Here is a 12,162-nt window from a genome sequence, read left to right as displayed (position 1 = left end):
GGTTTGCAGCCCAGTTAAATAACGCCCAGTTGCCGAACAACTACTGTATTATGGTTTTTCTGAAAATGGACACTATTTTGAACAAAACTACATCAATAACACCAAAATGATGAAAATGCATATGGGACATTTATACGAACAGAGGCAGTATTCAAGTGATAATAACATTAGGCCATTGCATTTTTATCTCAAGCTTCTGTCCCCATTCAAAATTTCCCCAAAAAATTATTGACTTAAATTCGTGCATAAACCACGTGACCCTCTTCCCCTCCGTGGCTTTTCCACCATTCAAAATTTCAACTTTTTGTATGGAGCGTGGTTTTTGGAACTGTCACTTTTTACACTAACGTTTGGTAAGTGTGAGCTCTGTGTAAAGTGTGTAAACTAAAAAGTGACCCCGTTTGTTAGACAACAATTGGCATCAAAACATCAGGGTTTCAGTGTATTCCAAATTTTTGCATAACTGTTATAATGTTTAAAGCGTTGTAATACTTTTGATTTAGAATTGTAGAACATAAGGGTCGAAATTTTAATTGTTGGTCCCATGGCTAGATCCGAAGCACGAAAACTTTAAATAAAATGTGTACCAGCCTTATCAGTTAAGGTTTGCGGTTTGGATTGATATCGGATTGATCATAATATCATAAGTAGTAGTATCATAAGTAGTAGCATCATGAGCCCCATAAAATTTGAGAATGAGCAGTTTTAATTTTGTAATTTTCTTTTACGATTGAGGTGGAATGACCCATAAAAAGCTTATTAAAGGTTATATGGATTTTAGTTTTGATCATCTTAAATTCCTTCCAGTACACGGTTCTAATCTTCATATCACAGCCCCAATCCAATCCCGGATTGACCGTTGTCTGATCTCGCCGACTGCCGACCGCATCTCGTGTCTCAAAGTGGGCACTTACTGCCAACTGCCGTGTGTTGTGTTGCAAAAGCCAGTAATTCAATCAACAACTTACGATGCCTCCAGCTGTACCTTAATTCTCTCTCTAGTAGCTAGAACTCTGGGCCAAGCCGAGTTACGCAGCTTCCGGAGGCGCGCACTCAACAAGTGGTTTTTGCCTTATTTCGCGTGAGATAATCACGGTCCCCTAATGGCCTAGTAGTGGCACCACTAGTTCAAGATCAGAATCACTCTCCCGTTTGTTGTGCGAATAAGCTGAGAGAGAGAATGCAACGCGGGTCCACGTGGTCCAGCTGCATCAAACCAAAACAGAGAACGATTTCCCCTCGGAGTGTTCGGAACTCTTCGGCGGAAGATGTGGTGAGCATGCGCCCCGGTGCGCTTCCCAGAATCTACCAGTTTGTTCCGACGTTGTATGCCAGGTCCGTCATAACGGTTCGAAATTTTGGCGCCAAACTGCCAACAACAGGTCGCATCGACGTCCAAGTCTCGAAGTACCCAGCGCGGTTAGTCGTCCCTTGCCGTCGCCACGGAACAGATGCTGGAAGGTTCTTCGCTGCCAGCGCCCCTTCGGAAGCTGTTGTTGTTGTTGAGCAGTTGTGTGTAGGACTGGGTGCTGTCTGTCGGCTCAACCAGCCTTCTCCAGCTTCCATCGAGAAGAGGCTTTAGTCGTAATCTTGGCGCGACGCGGATCGGACGTTTTTCTCAAAGTGGCGTCGGGGCCTCGGCGTGACGGATCGGCAACGGATTGTGGAATCGGTTTGGAAGTAGGAAAAAAAGAACAACGCAAGGATGACGCGGGGTCGTCTAATTGGGTGATTACGCGGTTTGCGCGGATGAATTTCTAAGAAGAGTCGGTGAGTGAGCCAGCTGAACAATTGCCGATTGTTGCTCTGTGTAAAGAGGCGGGTCAACCGAGGTTGAGGTCAAGGGAGAGTTGGATGAATGAAGGAAAAAAAACCGACACACGTACGGAGATCGAAATGATTTGCGTAATTTTGATTGGAAATGAGTTGGTTGGGATGCTGTGACGAGTTGGCGACGAGTTGGCGTGGGTGGTGATTGTGTGATGCGTTGATTTGTTTTTGTCTGAGGAAAAAAAAGGAGCAGATTGTTACATGTTTATGTGTTTTATGATAATGAAAAATAAAAGTGATTATTGCTGGAAGTAAAAAAATTTGGATAAATCCTACTAAAAACAACAGTTAAGAAAAAAATTTACTTCAATATTAAAAAAATGACAATGTGATTAGATGTTTGCTGGTGTTAAATATTAAAAGGTAAATATTTTTCTGTTGTGGATTATTAATACATAAATGTAGTTCCATAATATTATTAAACAAAATAAGAGTAAGTTCAAGCTTCCGACTGTTACACCGTGTCATAAAAAAAACAAAATTGCTTTATACATTTTAACAGTTATTTTTTGAACTGTGTTCGCAACATTCAATCTACAAAAAAAATTAAAAAATCAAGGTATAAAATGTATAATAAGTAGTTTTTAATCTATTTTACAAGTTGTTTCAACGATTTTTTTGGGGAAATACATTTTTGCCCCCTGATTCGCATGTTCACATTGGCTTAAATTGTACGGTGCAAATTATTTTTTCAAAGATTTTTTATCATTTGTTTAGGTTAAAATAGAAATATACAGAACCCTTATAAATATTGAAATTCCATTTAAAAAAAACTGTTATTTTATTTTAAAACGTTATATGGCAGGAATTAAGATTAAAAAATATCATCTAACAGATTTTTTTTCTTATTGCTCAAAAGAAAGCATTTTTGTTCTTTACTGTTTATTTGGAAGGCGTAAATTATCATTTTTTTGAAATCGGATCTAATATGTATGACGCTTAAAAAATGCAAATTTATATTCCTTTTAGTAAATTTTTTACATAATTTATTCTGATACTGAGAAATTCTCTGAGATTCCGGTCATTCGATTTTTTTGTGTTTTTTAATCCGGTTGAAACTTTTTTGGTGCCTTTGGTATGCCTAAGGCTACCAACTCTTGCTGAGCAAAAATCCGTACACTTTGCCGATATGACACCATGGTATAACAAAATCTGTCAATTAATTATTTAGATAAATTAAATTTAAAAAATGAGAATTAAAAATATAAAACTGTGTTGTTTTTACAGCAAACAAATTTCACAAAATGCTATCAGAGTACTAATGACTTGCACGTTTAAAAGTATTCATAAAATAAACTGTGATTTGAATCAAATCATTATGTTCTTCTTTTTTTTGATAAACGTTTAAAAGTTTACGAAATGTCAAGTTTGCTTTTACGAATAATATCGTTCTTAGTGTTTTCACGAACACTTTTCCAGAGTTTTTTTTATTGAAAAGGTCCTATAACATGTGAAACACAACAGTTTACAGGACCTTTAAAAAACTCTAGATTTGTTAATTCAAATGTTCAAATGTTTTCACAAGTTTTAGAAAGCCTTTGGAAAAGGGATAAATATATTCAGTAAGGAATTTCTAAAAGAAGAATTCTAGAGTTTTTTTTAAAAGGTCCTTTCAACATATAAAAGACAATAGTTCAAAAATTCTAGAATTATTGATAATCAAGTTTGAATTAAGGAAACCCCGGAAAACTCTCCCTTTTAAATCAAACTCACAGAAAAATAAAAATTTCTAGTTAACAAAAGCTTCGACCAAATAAAAAAAAAAAAATCCGTAAAAATTCCGTACAAATCCGTATTATGCGTAAAATTCCCTACACAAATTCCGACCTGTTAAAAATCCGCGAAGAGGTTCAAAAATCCGTATGGTAAGGCAAAAATCCGTACAGTTGGTAGCCTTAGGTATGCCCAAAGAAGCCCTTTTGCACCATTAGTTCGTTCATATAATTTTCCATACAAATTTGGCAGCTGTCCATACCAAAATGATATGTGAAAATTCAAAAATCTGTATCTTTTGAAGGAATTTTTTGATTGATTTGGTGTCTTGGGCAAAATTGTAGGTATGGATATGGACTACACTGAAAAAAAATGATACGCGGTAAAAAATTTGGTGATTTTTAATTTCACTTTTTGTTACTAAAACTTGATTTGCAAAAAACACTATTATTTTTTTTTATTTTAGAGTTTTAGAAGACATCCAACGCCAACTTTTCAGAAATTTCAAGAATGGGCAAAAAATCTTTGACCGAGTTATGATTTTTTTTAAACAATACAGATTTATCCAAAAAATCAAAATATTGGTTGCAAGAATTTTTCAACTTCATTTTTCGATGTAAAATCGAATTTGCAATCAAAAAGAACTGTAGTAAATTTTGATAAAGTGCACCGTTTTCAAGTTATAGCCATTTTATGTAACTTTTATGAAAATAGTCGCAGTTTTCATTTTTTTAAATAAGTTCCCATGTTTGCCCACCTTTGAAAAAAATATGTTTGAAAAGCTGAGAAAATTCTCTATATTTTGCTTTTTAGAACTTTGTTGATACGACCCTTAGTTGCTGAGATGTTGCCATGCTAAGGTTAAAAAAACAGGAAAATTGATGTTTTCTAAGTCTCACCCAAACAACCCACCATTTTCTAATGTCGATAGTTATCTCAGCAACTAATGGTCCGATCTACAATGTTATAAATATGAAACATTCGTGAAATTTTCCGATCTTTTCAAAAACAATATTTTTACTAACATTTAAAAAGGGCGTAATATGAAATGTTGGGCCCGAAAAATTGTAATTCAAATTTTTCTTAAATTTTATAAGGTTGTTGCAAATATTTTTCAAAGTTTATGTCGCCCCCTACAAAATCGGTTGCTTTTGAAATTTTATTATTAAACTTGTTAGGCCGCTGAAAATATTTTTTGAAGTTTTTGTCCCTCGACCCTGACCAAAGTTAAGGAGGGGCAATCAAATAAATAATATAAAAATTAAAATTACAAGCCATGGTTTTAACATTTCAACGAAAAAGCGTTTGAAAACGCATTTTACAGCTGCTCAGATGTTTTGCAATCCTAAGTTTTCAAAAAATCAACGCATTGACGAATTAGTTATTTTTGTCGAAAAAAAACTTTTTGCAGTAGTGTTTTTTTTCACAAAAAAATACTTCGATCTCAAATATGCTAAATATGATTTAAAATGCAGGGGGCGTCATAAACTTCAAACAATATTTGCAACGGCCTAATTTCACATTTTAATTTTAAGATAAAATATATATTAATATTATTCATTTAAATAATTTATTTTTATTAATTTTAATTTTCATGGTTGAATTGTATACATTCCAAATTACTGTAACGAAATTAACCGAAAACTAGTCGAGATATAATTGTAAACAATTCGCCTTAGAATAATAGAAATTGTGGATAATCGAATCACGACATTTAAAATATTTTTTTTTGTCAAATTTTGGGTCGCTGAGCACAAATCTTACTCCAACAACTCCAAAGCGATCTGTTTATGTACGATCCATGGGCAGTAATAGGCAGTATTGTAGAATATTAATTGTTTTGCCTTCCTCACTGAGGTAAGGCTATAATCCTGCTCTAAAAATGAACTTTTTATTAAAAGCTCGAAGACCCACCTTCATATATACATATCGACTCAGAATCGAAAACTGAACAAATGTCTGTGTGTGTGTGTGTATGTGTGTGTGTGTGTGTGTGTGTGTGTGTGTGTGTGTGTGTGTGTGTGTATGTATGTATGTGTTCAAAAATCTTGCCAAGTTTTCTCAGCACTGGCTGAACCGATTTTGATCGAACCAGTTGCATTCGACTTGGTTTAGGGTCCCATACATCGCTATTGAATTGTTTGAAGTTTCGATAAGTAGTTCAAAAGTTATGCATAAAAATGTATTTTCACATATATCCGGATCTCAATTATATGCATGTAAACGATGTCCGGATCCATCATCCAACCCATCGTTGGTTAGGTAATCAAGAGACCTTTCCATCCAGTCCACAACATCGAAGATCTGGTAACCCTGTTCCGAATTATGACCACTTAAGTGATATTTATGTACTTTTTTGAAGCCGGATCTCACATAAATGCATGTAAACGATGTCCAGATCCATCATCCGACCCATCGTTGGTTAGGTAATCAAGAGACCTTTCCAACGAGTCCACAACATCGAAGATCTGGCAACCCTGTCTCGAGTTATGACCACTTAAGTGATATTTATGTACTTTTTTGAAGCCGGATCTCACTTTAATGTATGTAAACGATGTCCGGATCCATCATCCGACCCATCGTTGGTTAGGTAATCAAAAGACCTTTCCAACGAGTCCACAACATCGAAGATCTGGCAACCCTGTCTCGAGTTATGACCAATTAAGTGATATTTATGTACTTTTTTGAAGCCGGATCTCACTTGAATGCATGTAAACGATGTCCGGATCCATCATTCGACCCATCGTTGATTAGGTAATTAAGTGACTTTTCAAACGAGTCCACAATATTGAAGATCTGGCAACCCTGTCTCGAGTTATAACCACTTAAGTGATATTTATGTACTTTTTTGAAGCCGGATCTCACTTTAATGTATGTAAACGATGTCCGGAACCATCATTCGACCCATCGTTGGTTAGGTAATCAAGAGACCTTTTCAACGAGTCCATAACATCGAAGATCTGGCAACCCTGTCTCGAGTTATGACCACTTAAGTGATATTTATGTACTTTTTTGAAGCCGGATCTCATTTTAATGTATGTAAACGATGTCCGGATCCATCATCCGACCCATCGTTGGTTAGGTAATCAAAAGACCTTTCCAACGAGTCCACAACATCGAAGATCTGGCAACCCTGTCTCGAGTTATGACCACTTAAGTGATATTTATGTACTTTTTTGAAGCCGGATCTCACTTGAATGCATGTAAACGATGTCCGGATCCATCATTCGACCCATCGTTGGTTAGGTAATCAAGTGACCTTTCCAACGAGTCCACAATATTGAAGATCTGGCAACCCTGTCTCGAGTTATAACCACTTAAGTGATATTTATGTACTTTTTTGAAGCCGGATCTCACTTTAATGTATGTAAACGATGTCCGGAACCATCATCCGAACCATCGTTGGTTAGGTAATCAAAAGACCTTTCCAACGAGTCCACATTATTGAAGATCTGGCAACCCTGTCTCGAGTTATGACCACTTAAGTGATAATGTATGTAAACGATGTCCGGATCCATCATTCGTCCCATCGTTGGTTAGGTAATCAAGAGACCTTTCCAACGAGTCCACAATATTGAAGATCTGGTAACCCTGTCTCGAGTTATGACAACTTAAGTGATATTTATGTAATTTTTTGAAGCCGGATCTCACTTTAATGTATGTAAACGATGTCCGGAACCATCATCCGCCCCATCGTTGGTTAGGTAATTAAGATACCTTTCCAACGAGTCCACAACATCGAAGATCTGGCAACTCTGTCTCGAGTTATGACCACTTAAGTGATATTTATGTACTTTTTTGAAGCCGGATCTCACTTAAATGCATGTAAACGATGTCCGGATCCATCATTCGACCCATCATTGGTTAGGTAATCGAGAGAACTTTCCAAAGAGTCCACATAATTGAAGATCTGGCAACCCTGTCTCGAGTTATGGCCACTTAAGTGATATTTATGTACTTTTTTGAAGCCGGATCTCACTTTAATGTATGTAAATGATGTCCGGAACCATCATCCAACCCATCGTTGGTTAGGTAATCAAAAGACCTTTCCATACAGTCCACAACATCGAAGATCTGGCAACCCTGTCTCGAGTTATGACCACTTAAGTGATATTTATGTACTTTTTTGAAGCCGGATCTCACTTAAATGCATGTAAACGATGTCCGGATCCATCATTCGACCCATCATTGGTTAGGTAATCGAGAGAACTTTCCAAAGAGTCCACATAATTGAAGATCTGGCAACCCTGTCTCGAGTTATGGCCACTTAAGTGATATTTATGTACTTTTTTGAAGCCGGATCTCACTTTAATGTATGTAAATGATATCCGGAACCATCATCCAACCCATCGTTGGTTAGGTAATCAAAAGACCTTTCCATCCAGTCCACAACATCGAAGATCTGGCAACCCTGTCTCGAGTTATGACCACTTAAGTGATATTTATGTACTTTTTTGAAGCCGGATCTCACTTAAATGCATGTAAACGATGTCCGGATCCATCATTCGACCCATCATTGGTTAGGTAATCGAGAGAACTTTCCAAAGAGTCCACATAATTGAAGATCTGGCAACCCTGTCTCGAGTTATGGCCACTTAAATGATATTTATGTACTTTTTTGAAGCCGGATCTCACTTAAATGTATGTAAACGATGTCCGGAACCATCATCCGACCCATCGTTGGTTAGATAATCAAGCGACCTTTCCAACGAGTCCACATAATTGAAAATCTGGCAACCCTGTCTCGATGACAACTTAAGTTATATCTGTGTACTTATTTTTCTGGACCTAAAAAAATAGCTGAAATATGTGTCCAAACCAATATTACCCATTGTTGGTATAAAGTGAGGAAGGCATCAACCACATAGGTGGATTAAGTTAGTTTTTTTATTTAGTCAGGTACAGACGAAATTTATTAACATGGAGTCTTGGAGCTGAATTCGATATAAGATATAAACACAAACACATTTTTTATGTTTCTCTTACCCCGAGCAGACGGAAATAACGTGGGAATAACAGTTTTTGATATTCTTAAATACTAGGCCAATAACATTTTATGTTATTTATAACAAGAATTGTTGTTCGTCGTTATATTTTTTTTTGTTATTGGATTGTTATTGTAATAACAGACTAATAACATTTTTAGTTATTCTTCAAACAAATCTTTGTTATTATTTTTTTGTTATTTTAACAACTAATCCGATCATCCGAACAACAGTTGGAGGTATTCTTCCATAGCAAAAAATGTTATTCCAAAGTTGTTTTGGCTGTCAACTAATATCAGACCAATAACAAATTTTGTTATGATAACATAAACAGTTATAAAACTCTTATGCAAAAATGGATTTTTTAAGAAGATTCCATAACACTTTTTGTTATTTTAACAATATTTGTTATTAAAATGGCATGAAGTTTGTTATTACCGTCTGCCCGGGACATCAAGTTTCTTTTTAAACAATCAGATAATAAAAAAAATGGATAATCGATTCTAAACAGCACTGAAGCAAGAACTTATAAAAATAAACAATCTATCTTGATTTGTGACTTAACTTTAATTTTTTTTATTTTGTCATTTTTAAACAATCAAAACAACATTTTTTGTATAATTTTAGCCAAGAATTATTAGATGCGTAATGAATATAAATAATGTCATAATGATTACTGTGAAATTGCAAAACATATTATCATTAATTTGTTTGTATTTTTTTCAGAAACAACTCAGTTGAAACAGTGCATCCATTATAAATAATAATAAGATACAACAATCCCAACGTGCACATGCAAGGAGTGAGTGCCAATCTCGTTCCCAAGTAGGGCCCCAGTGCAGGTGATTATCGTGGCCATTTTTCCTCAACACACACTCACACCCCTTTACTGGTCGGAGGAGGGGTGGCGCATAATTATATCGTGGTGTTTAATGGTGAATGCAAAATTACAACCCTCTCCCTGCCTGTTTCTGGCTTTTCCGGGGGTAATTTTCAACCGAGTGAAAATATGTGAAAAGTGCTGGAACCTGCTAGGCATGAATCAAAAAAGAAGCGGTAAATTCTGTGTAAATTTTCATATAGTGGTGGTCGATTAAAAACTGCGTGGGGGAAGCCATACAAATTGATGTATTAAATATTCATAATTAATCGAAACTGGAAGCTGCATGTTATAGTCCTCGTGAATCAGTGTGTGCGTGTGCAAATGTAATTGAAAAGCCGAAAAGGGGTCTGATTTAATTGGAAATAAATTGCGAGACCGGTAAAAGAATTCAAAGTGAATGTGTTATAAAGTTATTTCCCGAAAGCAACATTTCTGCAGATTGCACTCACAATCAAATAAAAACTTAATTAACGTCAGACAACGAGAGGTGCGCTTTTCCCAGTTTTCCGCTTGGATTACGTCGCAGGTAAGTTAATTGATTTAATTCTGTGGAAAATCTCATTCAACCAGCATTTCCCTGATGCCATGTGAGAAACTCTCTTAAATTCAAATTCTTTTCTGCCGTGCGGAAAAAGCTCTTGTTTTGAACACGTGGCAAACGGCCAGATTAGCCCACCGTTTTTTTTTGTTCAACCCGGTAAGCTTTCTAGGACTTTGTTTTCCTACCCCGAGAGTCAAGAGGTGAAAATGTTCAAGGTTTCCCAAGCGTGTCAACCAAAGTCTGACGGGGTTGGTGGTGGTGGTGCTGGCTGGGACGAGACACAGGTTGTTGTTGTGGTGCCTGTTGCTTTTTTCCGGAACAAGTCCTTCGCGCTTGAGGTGGGCGGACTGGATTTTTCGGTCATGGGTCGACGCCCAGCCGGGGTCATCGAAGAAGGGGTAGAGTTTGGCTAAACTGTGGTCGGGGGATTTTTGTGGGTCAAAAGGGTTCCGGTTGGGATGTTGGTTTTGGTTAGGAAGGAAATCTGTACATTTTTGAAGAGGTATTTTTAGTATACTCAATTTCCTCTGTTTGTTTTTCACATGATTTTGAATTTCCAATTTGCAAAATAAGTAAATTGATGTTTTCAGTGTAGAGAAAAAAAGGATTATCACATCAGTGAACAGTGAAAGTTTTGGAGTAAAGAATGTTATTTTTTTTATTTAACTTCTTAATTTTTAAATTTTATCATCGAAAATCATAACATCGAAAATCTATCAACGTACAGTATGTAAAAAAAGTATTTACACCCCTTGGGCACTATGCACATTTTGTGATGAAACATGTAAAAAAATTAAAATTTGACAGGAACCTAGTACTACGTTTTGTTCAGAAACTCATGCCAAACATTATGCTACAAAAAACTCATGAAAAGATGATTTCTATAAAAAGTTATACAACAAATACTATTACGAAAATAAAAAAGGTGCAAAAAAAGTTTGTACACCTTTCGAAAAATTAACATAAATAATGTTATTTGTTGACAAATCACCATAAATCCAGTCTCCCAACTCCAAATAGGCATCCTTGACTGATTAAAAAAATAATTTGGATTGAATATAAAGTTTACTAACTACTTAGTATAAAAGTTTATATAACTCTGGAAATTCTATATAAAACTTATCTAAACTTAATTTTGCAAACTTTTAATTCAAATAAATGTCAATATATTACCATAGAATTACTAAATAAACATTTTGCAGTGGGTATAACACCGTTTTGGGGGTATTTGTATCGATAGAATAGATTTTTCGTTGGAATTTCGTACCAACCCGGAATTACGTCGTCGGAAAATCCGCCGGCATCGAACCGGTCCACATTTCACAAGTCAACCTATAAGGCATCGGAAAGGGCATAAAATTTCCGATCTTTTGATACCCATACATCTAGGTTTTCTTTAAAACCTACGTTTTTAAATACCTGGGCAAAAGTAAGTTTGATCCACGAGAACAAAAATCACGAAATTTCATACATTTTTGGCAGGTTGCTCAAACGAACCTTAACAACGTTTTTGCTTAGGTATTTAAAAACATGGGCTTTATAGAAAACCTGGATGTATGGGTATCAAAAGTTCGGAAATTTTATGCCCTTTTGATGATGACTTGTGAATAATGGACCGGTTCAGATGCCGGCGGATTTTCCGACGAGGTTATTATCATACAAATACCCCAAAACGGTGTTATACTCCAAATGTTTATTAAGCAATTCTATGGTAATATATGAACATTTATTTGAATTAAAAGTTTGCAAAATTAAGTTTAGATAAGTTTTATATAGAATTTCAGAGTTATATAAACTTTTATACTAGGTAGTTAGTAAACTGTATATTCAATCCAAATTATTTTTAATCAGTCAAGATGCGTATTTGGAGTTGGGAGACTGATTTATGGTGATTTGTCAACAAATAACATTATTTATGTTAATTTTCGAAAGGTGTACAAACTGCACCTTTATTTTCGTAATAGTATTTGTTATATAACTTTTATAAAAATCATCTTTTCATGAGTTTTTGTAGCATGTTTTTCTGTACTAGGTTCCTGTCAAATTTTAATTTTTTACATGTTTCATCAAAAATGTGCATAGTGCCCAAGGTGTACATACTATTAGATTTGTTCTTAGATAGTTTACTCACATTTTCCCATAATATGGTGGATTTCGATGAACACTACCTTAAATTCCAATAGTTTGAAAATTAACCCAATCTCACCCCT

The 12,162-nt window shown here is 35.5% G+C and overlaps 1 protein-coding gene across 2 annotated transcripts in view; it reads left to right on the top strand.

Annotated features, from left to right (window-relative positions):
* Positions 1-1,268: 1,268 nt before the first annotated feature.
* The window catches only part of LOC6048201 (orexin receptor type 2), a 227,297-nt gene continuing 216,403 nt past the window's right edge, over positions 1,269-12,162 (top strand). The window contains exons 1-2 of one of the 2 annotated variants that reach the window (XM_038253430.1): positions 1,269-2,193; positions 9,255-9,937. The gene's annotated coding sequence lies outside the window, so the exon portion shown is untranslated. The remainder of the gene's footprint in view (positions 2,194-9,254; positions 9,938-12,162) is intronic. The other variant, XM_038253431.1, reaches the window with a different exon arrangement.

The sequence above is a fragment of the Culex quinquefasciatus genome, chromosome 2 (assembly GCF_015732765.1).
Source record: "Culex quinquefasciatus strain JHB chromosome 2, VPISU_Cqui_1.0_pri_paternal, whole genome shotgun sequence".
Classification (NCBI taxonomy): Eukaryota; Metazoa; Arthropoda; class Insecta; order Diptera; family Culicidae; genus Culex; species Culex quinquefasciatus.
This window is presented reverse-complemented; position numbering and strand designations above follow the sequence as displayed.